Source organism: Aquarana catesbeiana, linkage group LG06, assembly GCF_042186555.1.
Source record: "Aquarana catesbeiana isolate 2022-GZ linkage group LG06, ASM4218655v1, whole genome shotgun sequence".
NCBI classification, from domain to species: domain Eukaryota; kingdom Metazoa; phylum Chordata; class Amphibia; order Anura; family Ranidae; genus Aquarana; species Aquarana catesbeiana.
In genome coordinates this window covers 403,501,240-403,520,004 of record NC_133329.1, presented here as the reverse complement: position 1 = coordinate 403,520,004, position 18,765 = coordinate 403,501,240, and the positions used below count along the sequence as shown (strand labels likewise).

Genomic DNA, 18,765 nt, shown 5'->3' with positions numbered 1-18,765 from the left:
TACCTACCCATCCTATACTTTTATAAGCGACGACAAAGTCGCACTGGACTATGGCATAGCTGTGTATTCTCTTTTGAATTTCATATGGACTGAACCCTATAAAGTTGTTAGGTCAGAAGTGGCTGTTTCACTGGAGACCTGAGTGAGCCCCTCTAATATGTTCCCAACAAACTCAATCAAACAAGATACCAGACCTTCATCCAGTCAGCTCCCCATCCTATACTTTTATAAGCCCCTAAGAGGAATTGCTGATCTAGTTAAACATTCTTAACCCGGGAATTTGATTAAGGAGGCTCACTAGAAGCCAACTGAACCCAATAGGGTTTTAAGGTCAGACGTGGATGCTGCTTGACCCAAGACCTGAGAGAGCCCCCACTAATACATTCCCAACAAACCCAAGAAATCAAGATACCAGATCTTCATGCAGTTACATCCCCATCCTATACTTTTATAAGCCCCAAAAAAGGGGGGTCGGGCTTTGGTCTAGCTCAGTGTTTCAGCAAAACTGATCAAATCACCTGTGCAAAATAACGGAAAACCTGAAAACATGACCTGTTGGGGGCGCCTTGAGGACTGGAGTTGAGAAACACTGGTCTAGCTATGTATTCTTATTAGAATTTAGTATGGGAATTTGCTCAAAGGAGGCTCACTGAAAGCTGAATGAACCCAACAGGACTTCAAGTCAGAAGTGAATGCTGTTTGACCATAAAGTGAGTGAGCCAAACTAATACATTCTCAACAATCCCAAGCAATCAGGATACCAAACCTTCATGCAGTTACTTACCAAACCTATACTTTTGTATAAGCCCCGAAGAATGACCACTGGATTTTGGTCTAGCTATGTATTCTTTTTAAAATATAGTATGGGAATTTTCTCAAAGGCAGCTCAGTAAAAGTCGACTGAACCCAACAGGGTCTTCAGGTCAGAAGTTGACGGTGCTACCAGTGACCTGAGTGGGCCCCACTAATACGTTCCCAACAAACCCAAGCAATCAAGATACCAGACCTTCTTACAGCTATGCCCCCATCCTAAACTTTTATAGGCCCCAAAAAAGGGGCGCTGGGCTCCAGCTATGTATTCTTATTAGAATGTTTAGAACAATAAAGTGTGACTTGGTGTACTCCGTGGCGCACCTCCACCCCTATTGAACATACAAATACAGACATTTTGCCCTTGGGACTTTGAATGAGGTGTGACACTGGTATTGATGAAATAAAAAACAACAGATTTATTGAGGAAGTGAATTGTTGTTCACAAAACGCGTTGGGTCAAATCTGTTCATATACCTGACATCTGTTTGTGGCTACTGTAGATCTTGTGTGAACCAACAAATCTGTTGTTTTTTCTTTATTTCAAAATATTTATTGAAAATAAATTGCATAACATGAGATGGCATTCGCAATACAGTAGACAAAAATGTCGAATTTACAATAATTGTTGTCTGTATAAACATCTCTTGTCAAGATACTGGTAAGGCATTGTTACAAAAAAGAGAAGTTTATATAACAACCGGGTAATTAGTCACAACTGCTAATTAGGCACCTTGTTCGACCGTCGCCCATGACACCCCTAGCGGGTACACACTGTGTCATGAGTCGACTGCAAAGGATAAGAAGCATCAAGTGCCCTCTGTAATGTTACCAGGTCTAGCAACTCAGAAATAACAGTAGTTTCCAGAGTTGCTGGGAAGTCTAACGGAGTGTATCACATCAGAGGAAGGAACATTCCAGTCTTGACAGGGAGTTTCTAGATGCTTAACCAGTGGTAAATTGTAACCACTTGCTGTTGAAATGTCAATAAAGGTATGAGACAACCAGTGGCGTCTCCAGCTTTCATATTTAGGGGGGGCACATGGGGGGACAGGGACAAAAATAGGGGGGCAATATAAAATGCAGATAGATAGATAGATAGATAGATAGATAGATAGATAGATAGATAGATCTATCTATATATATTTTATCTATCCTGGGGGCCTTTACCCCTTTACTACGATCCCACAATGGCCCTTTCACATGTTCTGCAGTGAGCTCCCTTCCTACTGTATTGGGGCCCCCCCAGGGTGACAGAGAACAAGAGATATATGTCACCAGCATACCAAGAAAATATAAGGGTCCAAAGCAGTGGGAGAACTATCAGGGTTGCAAAGGTTGTCTTGCCACCGGGCCCTGGTGTTCTGTCACTGTGGGGTTCCCCAGCCTCCTCTTGCTATCCTGCCCCTGCTATTGACAGCTCTGGTCTGGTTCTCTTGTCCTAAGGACGGGAGAAATCAGTCTGTCTTTTCAGTAACTGAGAGTCCTGGTGGAGTCCTTCCTGCAACTCGCTCTTCTCCCTGCCAATGAGGATGCAGGGGAAGGAGCAGATCAGGCGGCCGTGGTTGTGTGAGCGCTTGCATTATGCAGTGTCAGCGAGCAGAGGGAGGGGGAGGAATCACCTGCAGGAGCTGACTGGGGACGTTCTCCCTCTCAATAGAGACTGTGTTACCCCAGCGGTGGCCCGAGTAAGATGCGGCACATCCGATATGAATACAAACAAAAAGAAATTGCCTTTTTGTAAAAAAAAAAAAAAAAAAAAAAAAAAATTAAAAAAATTTTTTTTTTTTTTTGGGGGGGGGGGGCACATGGTGGGGCCCAGCATAATGTTGGGGGGGTCAGGGCCCCCTCTGGCCCCCCCTAGGGTCGCCATTGGAGGCAACTTGATGTGATGTTGTTGATGACAAGAACGTGGTTCTTGTCATCAACAACTTTACGATCAAGAGAAGGAAAGGAACAAAAGAGAAAAAAAGGTAGGTAAGATAAAGAGGGGAGGGAGAGGAGCCACATTCCGGCGAGAGCACCTAGTTGATGTTAATTAGGTTCCAAGGATTAATGGGATTCCTACGTTTAGAGCCCAGGGTTCCTATGTTGCTTTGAATGATCTGGTGGTATTTAATATGGAGCTAACCATTTTTTCTTGGGTCATGATCCATGATATCTTTTGTTTAGCTGCATGGAACGAGACCGAGGGTAGTTTCAAAGCTTTTGGATTATATTTGCCCCCAAAAGGATAAAGAAGATTTGTTCTTGGTTGTATTTGGGGGTTTGAGGTATGGGGAAATTCAGGAGCGCTACTTCGAAACTGAATGGCCCAATACTTTCCTTATAAGGCTGAACGTTTTGTTCCAAAACCCTCTAATTTTTGGGCATTCCCACCAAACCTGGATCACGGAACCAAGGGTGTGGCATTCCCTAAAACACAGTGGGGAGGCTGAGGGGAAAATAATAGCTAGCCTGGTGGGTACCAAGTACTATCTGGTGATTACCTTCAGGTTGGCTTAGAAATCTGTTGTTTTTTCTTTCATCGATACCAGTGTCACACCTCATTCAAAGTCCCAAGGGTAAAATTTCTCTATTTGTATCTTATTATAATGTGGTATGGGAACATGCTCAAAGGCAGCTCAGTAGAAGCTGACTGAACCCAATAGGATATTCAGGTGAGAAGTGGATGGTGCTTGGCCAGTGATCCGAGTGATCCTCACTTATACATTCCCAACAAACTCAAATCAATCAAGACACCAGACCTTTATACAGTTGCATCTCCATCATATCTATCCCAAAGAAGTGGAACTATCTTTATCCTCCGTAACTTGTTTGGTCTTTTTTTTTTGTGGTGAAAAAAAAAAAAAAATCGAACTGGACCATTTATCCCAATCTGACTTCAATTATAAAGATTATCTACATTGTTTTGTAAGTATCTTTGGAAGTACTGGACTACTGAGTGGGAGGTTTCAGAAAATTTTCAGAGGTTTTTTACTGTTCCATACTCTATCAAAATAAATAAATAAAATACAATAAAATAATATAAAAACAAATATACACACTTTAGTATAATTTCTGTTTATAAATTACTGATAAACATTTGTTGTTCTTGTTGTGCATCCAAGAGAGGACATCAATGGAAATGTGTTTCAATAGGAAATAGACAAAAAACAAAAAATTCAGCCGAGTTTTAGCCATACATTATATTACCCAAAATGTAATATACACTGTAGTTTTATTTATTTATATATATATATATTTTTTTTAGAGGTTTATTATACAATTACTGTTTAAAAAGTAACTGGTAAGCATTTGTTGTTCTTGTTGTGTCTCCAAGAACGGACATCAATGGAAATGTGCCACATTTTAGGCATATATTATTCAAAATGTAAAAAAAAATATATATTTTTTGTTTATTTGCTGATTTAGTCTCAAATATTCTTAGAAATATTTGAAATATAAAAAAGCTGTAGTTGAATATGTTTATTTTTTTTTGCCTTTCCTCCCCCACCCCATCTTTTTTTTTTTTTTGTAATGAAGGACTTTTACTATGGTGTCTGTTCATACAAATTATTTTTTTTGGCAGAGGGCACTATGCACCTGGTACTTATTCCTGTTTCCAGGACAAGAAGTAAAAAGAATCTTTTTTAATTGAAGGGGTTTATCGTACATTAGTATTTTGCAACTTTTGTCAAAAAGGAGAAAATCTTGCCATGAAAACGTAAAACCGATTGTTCTACCACCGTAATATGACAACATTTTTTTTTATCTTGTGATTCATTGTCTGGATCTTATTTACTTTTTCCAGAAATTATACACAAAATGACTGTTTTTTACGACACGCCAATGCAGGCCCGTCCTTGAGCTTCCAGTTAATTTTTCTTAATGACGTTGCCCATAAATCGCTGCCGTGGGGGGCTCTGGCAGCTCACACATGGAAATGTTGTTAAAACGCCTTAAACACAACATGGGATCTTTCCAGAGGAGTCATTAGAGAAATTGATGCGCTCTGCTTTTCCCAATCTCGGTGGACTCATTATGATGAAGAAGGGAGGAAGGGGTGTTATCGGTGATAGAGAGGTGTGCGGAGAGGAGCAGGCGATGACCTTTCCTGGCTCACACACGAATGCGAGGATTTTGTATTCTAGGAGGAAGACCAAAAAATTGTTGTTGCTGATTTTCCTAAAAAGTGAATCATCTCTAAGGTACAAAACAGAAAAATAAGCCTTGTGATGACTACAGGAAACCAACTTCACGGCTTGTCTTCATACATTGCTGTACTGCCCCCCTCCACACCGCATTGTCAGTAACCTTGTGACTTGGGCACACTTGTTTTAACCCCCTTCCCACCTGCGTTTACACACTCATGAACTTTAATGGCAAATGCAATCCAGTCTTAGTCCGTAGGGTTCAATATTGAGTTGGCCCACCCTTTGCAGCTATAACAGCTTCAACTCTTCTGGGAAGGCCGTCCACAAGGTTTAGGAGTGTGTCTATGGGAACATTTGACCATTCTTCCAGAAGTGCATTTGTGAGGTCTGGAACTAATGTTGGATGAGAAGGCCAGGCTCACAGTCTCCGCTCAAATTCATCCCAAAGGTGTTCCATCAGGTTGAGGTGCAGGCCAGTCAAGTTCCTCCACCCCAAACTCGCTCATCCATGTCTTTATGGACCTTGCTTTGTGCACTGGTCCAAATCATTTGGTGAAGGGGGGATTATGGTGTGGGTTTTTTTTTTCAGGGGTTGGGCTTGGCCCCTTAGTTCCAGTGAAGGGAACTCTTAAGGCGTCAGCATACCAAGGCATTTTGGACAATTTTATGCTCCCAACATTGTGGGAACAGTTTGGGGATGGCCCCTTCCTGTTTCAACATGACTGCGCACCAGTGCACAAAGCAAGGTCCATAAAGACATGCATGACCGAGTTTGGGGGTGGAGGGACCTGACTGGCCTGCACCTCAACCCGATAGAACACTTTTGGTGGAGTGGAGACTGCGAGCCAGGTCTTCTCGTCCCACATCAGTGCCTGACCTCACAAATGCTCTTCTGGAAGAATGGTCAAACATTCCCATAGACACACTCCTAAACCTTGTGGACAGCCTTCCCAGAAGAGTTGAAGCTGTTATAGCTGCAAGGGGTGGACCAACTCAATATTGCACCCTACGGACTGGGATGCCATTAAAATTCATGTGAGTGTGTGTGTGTATATATATATATATATATGACAAAATATATATAGCTACGCCATATATATGTAGGAAGCAGAGAAGAACCTACGTATTTACCTTCCATATATAAAAATCTGAGGCAGATGGTTGCCACTCTACTCTTTATTTCATTACTCATTTGCAAGAATAGAACGTGTGCTGCAACCATCTGCCTTGGATATATATTTCTATTTTGTATATAGCTTGAAACCAAAACTGGGGGGTTGCAGCATACATAGAGTTTATTTAAATGTCCATCAGACAAAAAGTTTACAGTTTGGCTACAATTTGGGGAACACATGCCCTTCATGAGGCCAAGAAAGACTATCCCTGCCTGATGAAGGACTTGTCGCTCGAAACTGTAGCCAAACTGTAACCTTTTTTTTTTAAGTCTAAAGGACATTTAAATAAACTCTATGTATGCTGCAACCCCCAGTTTTGGTTTCCTAACGCATATTGAGCCTGGAAGGAAGGCCCCCTGGTTGCGTGCATGAACTACAATAATTGCAGGTGTTAGCTATACTTCTTTGACCCTGCTGCTCTCTATCTCCACGTTCGGTCCATGCCTCCAATTCAGCTAGAGATTTTGCAGAGCTGTGGTGGCAGCTCTGCACATGCTCAGTTTTCAGTGAGTTTCTACGCTCAGCCTTTCCTCCCTATCACGTCTGAGCAGCCCATGTGACTATAGAGTCTCACACATGTGGGCGTATACACAGTGGTAAATGACACTCCCACTCCCTCACTTCCTCCTCCATGTCCACTAACCAGCTAAACACAATAGGGGCGGGATATTGCATGTAGATTGATGGAGGCTTCACCTCCCTCGTATTCTAAGACACAAGCTGGAGGAGGGGAGTGGCACAGCCTGTGACTGGCAGAAATCCGTCCACACCATGTTATTGCCAAAAAATAATAAATATTTGATTTCAAATATATATTTGTATGACAATTTAAAACAATGTATTGATATTAATTATCTATTTTTACTCTGTATTTCAAAGGATGGTTTTTTTTTTGAACATATGACCAGCAGCAGAGGACTAGATGCTTATGTTTCCCTGCAGACAGGCTGGGAGAGAGCTGGGTCATGTGACAGCTGGCTATCCATTAGGGAAAAAGTACTTAGCTATTCCTTTTTATTAAAATAATGACAGTGCCATCATCTATATACAGAAATAGAAGGAACAATGTGAATTAACCACTTAAGGACCAGGCCTATTTCTGACATGTGTTGTTCACAGGTTAAAATCAGTATTTTTTTTGGCTAGAAAATTACTTAGAACCCCCAAACATTATATATGTTTTTTTTTTTGCTTATTTTTTTTTAGCAGAGACCCTAGAGAATAAAATAGAGATTGTTGCAATATTTTATGTCACACTGTATTTGCACAGCGGTCTTACAAACGCAATTTTTTGGGAGAATTAGGTGATCCCGTGGTGGATCATATTTATGTGAAATAGAATCGCCCACTGTATAAAAAAATACTGGGGTTACGGCAGCTAGCTGCTACCATTACCGCGGTATTTAACATCAAAGTGATGATGTATATATAGAGTGGGCGGCCCAGAAGTGGTGAGTGTTTAGTATCACTTTAACCCAGGGAACCAAGTGATAAAAATTACAAACTGGCCCATAAACGGATTACTACCCAGAAGAGATAAATTTACCGGAGACCTGGATGATAGAGTTTTTTGCGGGCACAACTTGTGTATGCGTTTTCTTTTCTGCGCGAACATGCAAGGACAGGGGCGCTTTAAAAAAAATATTAATCTTTTATTATTATTTATTTATTTACGGTATTTTTTACATTGTCCCTTTGAAAAACTCTGATCACTTTTATTGCTGTCACAAGGAATGTAAACATCCCTTATGACAGTAATAGGTGGTGACAGGTACTCTTTATGGAGGGATCGGGGGGTCTACAATACCCCAAATCTCTCCTTTGCACTTAAAAGTATTCAGATCGCCAAAATCTGCGATTCTGAATACTGTAATTTGTTTTAAATCCGCGCCATTGGCAGCCAAGTAACGTCGCTTCCGGGATTTTACATCAGAGACCCGATCGAAGCTGAATCTATGGCTTTGTTCGGGTCTCAGTCTGGTTCCTCTGGTCTCCCGGTGGGACAGGAGGCCCAGGAAGAGCGGCTTTTAGCCGCATCGGTTGTTATCACTAAAAAGCCAACCGCTTTACATGAATCTATCCCTTAACCATATAGGGGATGGCGTGGATAGAGGGGGCAGCGCCCATGCGCCCTTAATGGACGGGCCATACCTGATTCTCACCTGAACCAGTGAGACCACTACAGCTAAGTAGGGTCATAAAGAGCTTTTATAGCCTCATCATGGTCTACACCAAGGAAATTCCAGAGCTCCTCTCCACTCCTTGCTCCCAAATAACCAGTGTTAACCAATAGCAGGAATGTAGAGAAAAAAAAAACGATAGTGCTTATATTGTTTAAAGATTGGTATTTATTGCTTAAAACAATTATAACAGGGTACTCAAATTTTTCTGGTGCTACAAGCGCACCAGTCTATAGACAGCCAAAGTATAATCCATGTTTGGGAATCAACCTCTCATTTCAAACAAGCCCCGTCGGTACTTCTCAGGAAAAAAAACACTAGCTCCATGCTAGTTCCTAATGCCGTGCTTGTCTGTGCCCCTCCCCAATGTATGTCGACACAGGGTCATGTGTCTTCCTCAGGGGGATTTCTATCATTGGTACCCTCATTCAGCAGATCCCCTCCTTAGTAGTGCCCCCAGCTCTGCTGATCCTCTGCTCATTAGTATCCCTGTTCAGCAGATACCCAGCTCATTGGTAACCTCATTCAGCAGATCCCCTGCTCAGTAGTACCCCCAGCTCTGCTGATCCTCTGCTGCTCAGTCCTCTCTCTCCAGTCTCTGTTCACCTTCGGATATGGCGTTCCCATGTTGCACACCACATTTTGCCATCTGCTAGTTGCTCTGCTCCACTCCGGATCCCGTTGACCTTCCTGCTGCTCCACCAGATATGGCATCTGCACCAGACACTCCCAGAATATCTACACATGACTCGAAGTGACTGCTGATGATGTCCTTCCAGATGACTTGTTTCCAAGTGCATCCTGGGATATCTCATATCTGCAATATTCTCCAAAACAAAGCAGAGCTAACTCAGGGGTAAAAGAGCCCTATAGAAGGTCTTCTTCCCATTTTCCTAGGGGCTCCCTGAGCTCTGAAAATGATGATTCCTCTGGGGTAAGATGGTTGGGAAAGGCTGTTCTGTATATTAAGTCCATAGTGTTAACATTTAATTATTCGTCTAGTCACACTTATGGACTATTCTATGCAATTCTTTTATAGTTTCTCGATTTCATCTCTTAGTTTTTGTCTCCAAGGGGAAACACTTCACGGCACTCAATGCCTTACCATACAAACGTCAATTATATCAAATTTAATAGCGGTGTAATATAGACATTGCCATCATTTATTTAAGCTTGGGGACCTGGCAGATTTGTTTTAAATAGAGCAGAGCTCCAATCCTTCGCTCTGGTTAATTATTATCAATTAGCGTTAATTTGATGGGGGAGATCAATTATGAAATAGCTCTTGTTCTGTAGAGAATACTAATACTTGGCTCGTCCCTGACACGAGAATTCCAGAGTCATTATTAACCTATCCCATGTTGGAGAGGCCTACCGTTATACCTTCCCAAAACCTCGATCTCGACAAGACTCTCCAAGGAAAAAGAAAAGAGTTCAGTTTATTTCCACAACTTTTACTTCACTTTTGTTAAAGTTCACCTTTTATTCTCAAACTTAGAAATAAAATATGTCAGGATTAAGGTCCCATTCACACCTCAGAGTTTTGGAGCTTGAAGCCTGAAGCTCCAAAATGATGGAAGGGGAAAAAAAATCTATTATTCTCTATGGTTCACATCTCCACTCCAAGTCGCCTGAAGCTCCAAAAAGTTCTGGAGCTTTTGTTGTCTCTTGAATCGGGCAGATTCGAACTGTTTTTGGTGCGTTTGTATTCCCATAGAAATGAATGGAGACGCGGCATTCACCCGTTTTTGTGCGTATTCTCGCATTTTGTTGATTTTCTGCTCAAATGAAATGTTTTAAAAATAAAATAGTAACAAAATATAAATAAATAAATGTAAAATAAATACACAAATAACTAAAAATCATCATAAATAAGTAAAATAAATTAATAATATGTAATAATACATTAATAAATAATAATTAACCTTAAAAAATATTAAATAAATTATTATTATTATTATTATTATTATTATTATTATTATTATTATTATTATTAATAATAATAATAATAATAACAACACCCAAACTCAAACAAAAAAATACATTATTAATAAAAATAATAATAATTATTAGTATTATTATGTTTGTGTTATGGTTAGGGTGTTTAGTTATTTCTTATTATTTTATTTTTTAAGGGGTAAGGGTTAAAGTTAATTATTTATTTATTGTTACTTAGTATTAATTTATTGAGTTTATTTATTTTTTATTTATGATTTTTATTTATTTGTGTATCTATTTTACATGTATGTATTCATTTATTATTATTCGTATAATAATAATAAATACAATAAAATAAAACATAAATAAAATGATACTAAATAACCCTAAACCCCAACTCCTAATCCTAACCCTAATCCTAACCCTAACCTAAACTGAACTCAAACCCCTTACCCTAACGTAAAAACATTATAATAAACATTATAATAAAGGAATAATAATAAAAGAAGAAATAAAAGCTAATGGAAAAGCTAAAAAAAGCTGAAATACATAGCAACAAATCATGCAACGGATAATGATTTTATCTATTGGCTAATTTAAAAAAAACGCCAAAGCCCAAAAACGCTGCATACAAACGCGCAAAAACACGCCAAAAATGCCGGAAAAGCACTCAAAGATGCTACGCTCAGGTGTAAATGCAGCCTTAGAACCAAACTCTGGCCTTCTCTTCAGTCTTGCACAGTTGTACCGGCCCCTCTCCTAGACTAGAATGGCTTCCTCATTTCCTCATTTCCTGGTGGGAGAACATCCAGCATGATCCAGCCCAGTGGTCTTCTCAGGCCTTTTGGCTAATATCAAGTGTAGTATCTGTTCTTATCAGTTGTCAGGGAAAGAACCCTGACTCCCTTTGCCAATTGGCAGAGTCAGTTAGTATTTCCTTTATGTAATATGGTGGGGGCGGTGGGAGGTCTTTTTGCTCCTGGGTTGAATCTGGCCTTGTGCACAAGGCTGGTCCCCAGTTGTAGGCAAGGCTCTCCCTAAGCTTGCTAAGTTATGATACCTTCCTAGTAGGGATGGAGAGGCACTGGTCTGGCAGAAGGCCATGGTGTATTTGCCCCTGGGGTGGCAGTCTAGGGGTGCCATAAATCTCACAGGTGGGGACGCTCATCTTGAGTTTTTCTGGCAACGAGGTCACTGCACCATATACACTTTTTTTACACCTGCCTCTAGAGCTGAGCCTTTTGGCTAGGACCAGAGGAATTTTTTACTCCTGGCCTAAGGGCCTACCATGGTATTGCACTAAGCACTTCTCCACTTCCCTTTCCCCAATTTTGTATGTGTGTTTTGTCACTTGCACTGTGTACTTTCTCATTGGTTTAGTAGGGTGTTGGTCCTCAGCTTTCCCTGAAAGTCTTGGGAGGGGGGTATGTGGCCTTCTGGTCTGATCCTCCCTCTCTCATGGGATTTCCCTTTGGGGGAGCCCCACCTAGTACTTGGGGTTGGTCTGTCACAGCAGACCTCCAAGAGAACGGGGTCCCCCTGGTTTCGGCCAGGTGGGCCAGTGAGTACCTCAGTCCCTGTCAGGAGCCTTGCACCCTGGGGGATCAGGGTAAGGGTCCTTCCTCTTCGAAGGAGGACCCTGTGTACACCCTGTGCACTTTTTTTGTATTCTCACTTTTGTGTGTGCACTTTTTTTGCACCAGGTGTTACGTTTTCGTGTGTGTTTCACGACAACACTGAAAAAAACAAAAAAAAGTGATCACCAACCAGTGCACCAGAGAAAATTTTGGTGGCCCCCCAGGGGTTCTGACTCAAATAAACATTGTGGCAGATGTATACCGGTCCAATGTTTTCAGTGCTGTTCTAAATGCGCACTGACAGTAATTACTGTCAGCGTGTATTTATACCCAATGCATCCTCTGTAGTCTTGGCTCCTGTGAACTCAGAGGGAGGCACCTGGAGTAGTGCAGAGAGCGGGAGGTGAATCTCATGTGGTCCTCCCACCTCTCCTGCAGCTGTGGCACCACCCTCGTCCCTGTCCCACCTCAATTCAGCAGTTGGCAGTAGAGAGGACAGAACTCCTCTCTCTCGACATCTGATGTAAGAAGGTGGTGGGGGGCTCTTGACATCTGATGTGAGGAGGTGGTGGGGGGCTGCCGACATCTGATGTAAGAAGGTGGTGGGGGGCTCTTGACATCTGATGTGAGGAGGTGGTGGGGGGCTGCCGACATCTGATGTAAGAAGGTGGTGGGGGGCTCTTGACATCTGATGTGAGGAGGTGGTGGGGGCTGCCGACATCTGATGTAAGGAGGTGGTGGGGGCTCTTAACATCTGATGTAAGGAGGTGGTGGGGGGGCTCTTGACATCTGATGTAAGGAGGTGGTGGGCTGGCTTCTGACATCTGATGTAAGGAGGTGGTGGGGGGCTTCTGACATCTGATGTAAGAGGGTGGTGGGGGGCTCTTGACATTTGATGTAAGGAGGTGGTGTGGGGTTTTTGACATCTGATGTAAGGAGGTGGTGGGGGCTCTTGACCTCTGATGTAAGGAGGTGGTGGGGGGGGGGCTCTTGACATCTGATGTAAGGAAGTGGTGGGGGGCTTCTGACATCTGATGTAAGGAGGTGGAAGGGAGCTCTTGACATCTGATGTATCTGATGTAAGGAAGTGGTGGGGGGGCTCTTGACATCTGATGTAAGGAGGTGGTGGGGGCTCTTGACATCTGATGTAAGGAGGTGGTGGGGGGCTTCTGACATCTGATGTAAGGAGGTGGTGGGGGGGCTCTTGACATCTGATGTAAGGAGGTGGTGGGGGAGCTCTTGACATCTGATGTAAGGAGGTGGTGGGGGTCTTCTGACATCTGATGTAAGGAGGTGGTGGGGGGCTCTTGACATCTGATGTATCTGATGTAAGAAAGTGGTGGGGGGCTCTTGACATCTGATGTAAGGAGGTGGTGGGGGGCTCTTGACATCTGGTGTAAGGAGGTGGTGGGGGGCTCTTGACATCTGGTATAAGGAGGTGGTGGGGGGCTCTTGACATCTGATGCAAGGAAGTGGTGGGGGGCTCTTGACATCTGATGTAAGGAGGTGGTGGGGGGCTTCTGATATCTCATGTAAGGAGGTGGTGGGGGGGCTCTTGACATCAGATGTAAGGAGGTGGTGGGGGGCTCTTGACATCTTATGTAAGGAGTTGGTGGGGGCTCTTGACCTCTGATGTAAGGAGGTGGTGGGGGGTCTTGACATCTGATGCAAGGACGTGGGGGGGGGGGGGGGCTCTGGACATCTAGTCTTACAGATACAATGGGCCCTTTGAGGGCAACCATAATGTTAATGCTTCCCATGATGAAATTGAGTTTGATGACACAACCGCCCTGGGCTGAAAAAAGAAAACTAATAAAGCCATTGACATTTTAGTTTTTGGGTTTTGATAGCCTTTAGTTGACCTCTACCCAAACTGGTTGAACTATATGAATGCTAGGAGACCAACACTTCCAGCAGAGTCGATCTTCTGGGTCCACCGCAGCTTTCACTAGTTCCGCCTTCTGACCTTTTCCCAAACAGTAGTGACATGGGGTTCAGCAGGAGGAACTGGTGAGAGCTGTGGGGGGACCCTGGAGATAATGTCTGCTGGAAGTGTTGGTTACCCAGCAGAGGCGTAACTAGAACATTCAGGGGGTGCTAGAAACCATTAAGGTTCCCCCCTTTTCCATCGGTCCTGGAGCCCTTTCCGTCAGTTCTGGGGCCCTTTCCTCTGATCTGGGCCCTTCCCTCCATCCCCATAAGCTCGAGGCCCTTCCCAATGATCCCAGGGACCCTTTACTATGGTCACATGTTCTGCAACGGGCCACCTTTCTGCTGTCTTGGGGCCCTCCCATGATGGTGGAACACCAGGGCCCGATCGCAAGTGCAACCTTTGCGGCCCTGGTAGTACTAATATGTCTGCGCTATAAAAAAACAGGAGCTAGACAATATTTACAATGTAAACATTTTTAATATAATAAATTGTATTTCCATTGTCACCACAGCTGACAGCTGTTGTCCCCCATTAAGGATTTTAAGTCCCCGACTGTCAGCACTCGTCACCCGCCACCTCTTCCATTCAGGGATTATGACGATTATTATTACAGATATTATCAGGAACAAAGCTTTATGTCTCTGGTCTCCCACAATATATCTTAATATTAAGATGTAGCAGCTGACTGCAGATGAAGCGGCAGTGTGTGGCTTTTCTATTATTTTGTTGGAAAATGTAAAAAAATGATCCACACAGGCTATAAAGATTATATTATATATGAGATGAATATTCGGGGCTCGCCTTGCCGGATCATTCCGCCGCACCGTTTCATTTGTATCGGATGAAGGCCTCGGAAAGCCACGGAGCCGGATCATAAATAATTTTCATCCAGTTTTAATGGAAGCGTACAGGAAGGAGTCATGGTATTTAAATGCACAATATTTTGTTTTACATTGCTTTTTCACAGTGAAATGTTAGAATTTTACAGGAAAATTTTTAACTGTATTAAAAAGTAAAAAGAAAAAAAAAAAAAGAAAGGCACGATTTAATAGTCTGTCTTTGAATAAAAAATATTGTGTATCTTTTTCATGAATCCGCATTTACATTCTGTGCAAATTGGGCAAAAATGAAAATTCTCTTTAGGTTATTTTCTCTTCTGAACGAATGCTGGGCAATAATAAAATATAACATTATGGCCACTAGATGAAGCTGAGGAGCATAGGAAATCCATAAGTCATTATAACAAGAGAAACAATGTAACAGTTCTGGGAAAACTAGAGCAATGTTTCTCAACTCCAGTGCTCAAGTACTCCCAACGGGTCATATTTTCAGGCCTTCCATTATTTTGCACAGGTGATTTGATCAGTTTCATTGCCTTAGTAATTACCACAGTCATTTCATCTGAGGGAAATCCTAAAGACATGACCTGTGGGGTGGGGGTGGGGGGGGGTACTTGAAGAATGGAGTTGAGGAACATTGCTCTAGAGCAGTGGTGGTCGACTTGAAAATTATAGAAGGCCTCAACTTCAGTACAATAGCTCCCAACATTGCTATTAGTGGCAGTAATAATAATCCCCAGCATTAGTGTCAGTGAGTGTAATAACAACCCCCGGCATTGGCATCAGTGGAAGTAATAATAATAACCCCCATTGATGTCAGTGGAAGTAATGATAACCCCATGGCATTGGTGTCAATGAGTGAAATAATTATCCCCCAACATTGGTGTCAGTGGTAGTAATAATTACCCCCAGCATTGATGTCAGTAGCAGTAATAATAACCCCCAGCATTGGTGCCAGTAATAAAAATAATAACCCCCAGCATTGTGTTAGTGGCAGTAATAATAGCCCACAGCATTGGTGTCAGTGAAAGTAATAACAACCCCCAGCATTGGTGTCAGTAGCAACACAATAATAGCCCCCAGCATTGGTGTCAGTAGCAGCAATAATAACCCCCAGAATTGGTGTCAGTGAAAGTAATAACGACCCCCAGCATTGGTATCAGTAGCAGCAATAATAATCCCAGCATTGGTATCAGTAAGTGCAATAAAAAAAAAAAAAAAAAACGCATTGGTGTCAGTGGCAGTAATAATAACCCCCAGCATTGGTGTCAGTGGTAGTAATAATAACCCCCAGCATTGGTGTCAGTGGTAGTAATAATAACCCCCAGCATTAGTGTCAGTGAATTCAATAATTAACCCCTAACATTGGTGTCAGTGGAAGAAAAATAACCCCCACATTAGTGTCAGTGAGTGCAATAATAACCCCTAGCATTCGTGTCAGTGAAAGTAATAATAACCTACAGCATTGGTGGCAATGATTGCAATAATAACCCTCAGCATTGGTGTCATTCAAAGTAATAATAACACCTGCATTGGTGTCATAGAGTGCAATAATAACCCCCAGCATTTGGTGACAGTAGGAGTAATAATAACCACCGGCATTGGTGTCAGTGAGTGCAATAATAACCCCTTGCATTGGTGTCAGTGGTAGTAATAATAACCCCCAGCATTAGTGTCAGTGAGTGCAATAATTAACCCCTAGCATTCATGTCAGTGGAGGTAATAATAACCAACAGCATTGGTGTCATTGAAAGTAATAATAACACCTGCATTGGTGTCATAGAGTGCAATAATAACCCCCAGCATTTGGTGACAGTAGTAGTAATAATGACCCCCAGTATTGGTATCAGTAGCAGCAATAATAATCCCAGCATTGGTATCAGTAAGTGCAATAAAAAAAACGCATTGGTGTCAGTGGCAGTAATAATAACCCCCAGCATTAGTGTCAGTGAGTGCAATAATTAACCCTTAGCATTCATGTCAGTGGAGGTAATAATAACCAACAAAATTTGGTGTCATTGAAATTAATAATAACGCCTGCATTGGTGTCATAGAGTGCAATAATAACCCCCAGCATTTGGTGTCAGTGGCAGTAATAATAACCCCCACATTAGTGTCAGTGAGTGCAATAATAACCCCTAGCATTCGTGTCAGTGAAGTTAATAATAACCTACAGCATTGGTGGCAATGATTGCAATAATAACCCTCAGCATTGGTGTAATTGAAAGTAATAATAACACCTGTATTGGTGTCATAGAGTGCAATAATAACCCCCAGCATTTGGTGTCAGTAGTAGTAATAATTACTCCCAGCATTAGTGTCAGTGAGTGCAATAGGCTATTGTATTCCAGATTTGTAGCCAATTTTTCTTGTACCTAATACATTTAAGATCTTGTTCCCACTCAGCTAGTGGGACTAATGAAATTGTTCAACTATAAGTAGTAAATATTAGAAATATGTCTGGGGGAGTGAGGCTTATGATAACAAATATTCTCATAGAATGAAACTTGGGATATCAGGTCTTTGTTGATGAGTACAGTAATTAGCCAATGCCTAGTTTCAGAGAGGAAGGAGCCGGATACTTTTCTCTAATTTCCATGTAGACAGAACCACCATTAATAAATAAGTAAACGTAACGAAATTTGTGGGAGAACCAGCAGTGAAATGCGTTGGGAAGGCTGAATGTCCGGGGGGGGAACAATGGCTTACCTAAAAGAGGGAGGAGGGGTAGATGTGGCGAAATTAATTTGCTGGAATAGTTTTAGATGCATTTTAATGACCAAATGGTCTCTAAAATAACATTTTCGAAAGGATGATTTGGAAATACTTTGACCTAGATAACTGATCCAACTTCTTTTTTTAAGAGTAAAGACTGAAGTGCCCACAGCTCCGTTTTTTTTCTCCACCTCCTATGGACCAAGATTGTCAAAGTAAAACGTTGGCTTTGAACGCACTAGAAATCATAAAAATGCGCAATTCTCGCCCGCTATGGGCTCTGTTCATTTCTGGTTGCAAACATTTTATTCTGTTTTCCCCTTTTTTCATGAACTTGCCTTACAAATAGCTATAATGATGCAATTACCCCAGCTGGGCCATCTGCACACATCCCCGGCCCCTATACCGCCTATATAGACAAATTCCATTTCATTGTCCCCAACCCGTAATGTGTCCACAGCAGATACATCAGAGCTGGAGGTTAATGCGTGAAAATTAACACTTGCTCAAGGCCAGGCTTAATTGTATCCTTTGAATACAAGTATCAGGGGGTTTATAGATGCTATTTACTCAAACGCCATAAACGTCCCTGCCAGGCAGAATATCTAATCTAACATTTTTCAAAAGAACGAGAAACAGAGAAATCCTAGTGGAGGTTTCTTTTTTATTTTTCCTCTCGCACCTTTCGACAAAAACACTGCTGGAACAAATAGATCTGAACGATGGACTGAGATCATGGGGTACATATAAAAGATACAGAACTCCATGCAATAAATACAAAAGTAATATATATATATATATATATATATATATATATATATATATATATATATATATATATATATATATTGAATAGTTATTTACATATATCTTGCTTTTTGAAGAACTGTTCAGATGAAACAATATTATTCTGGTCTATTAAATTTCAGACCTGTAACAGGAAATGTTCTCCATCTTCTTGCGAAGAACGTTGATCATCTATGAGCCGGTTCTAACATTTCCCTATTTCCCCTCCCTTTCCATTGAAGGGAGTTTGTTTTTTAGCTGCGATGTAGAGATCGGCGACATTTTTTTGCAGGTTCAATTAAAAAAAAAAAAAAATCAATAAATACTTATCCAACCCCAATAAACAAAGCCCAATCACCCAAAATACAGTAACCAAAGGCAGGTGGTGGTTAGCTATTTGTAACAATCTAATAACTGCAAAGATACAAATTATCTTTCTCTCTACTGTTCTAAAGATTTAAACTGTTGGGCAACGGAGTCCGCCCAGTGAACTCACCACTGGGATATCACACCTTCCAACGTGACCCTCCATAAAGGTAGAAAATACTCTACTCCTAGTAGGAAATGTTCTCCATCTTTGGACACTAAGTAGAACTTACACAAAACGTTGAGCATCTATCAGTAGATTCTAACCTTTCCTTTTTCTTTTCCCTTCCCTTGAAGGGGCTTTGTTTTT

The 18,765-nt window shown here is 41.7% G+C and overlaps 1 protein-coding gene and 1 pseudogene across 2 annotated transcripts in view; one reads left to right on the top strand and one right to left on the bottom strand.

Moving 5' to 3' along the window:
* Window positions 1–18,765, bottom strand: part of LOC141147244 (contactin-associated protein-like 5) — a 514,695-nt gene that overhangs the window by 350,728 nt on the left and 145,202 nt on the right. The window lies entirely within an intron of this gene.
* Window positions 11,067–11,274, top strand: LOC141101886 (U2 spliceosomal RNA; annotated as a pseudogene).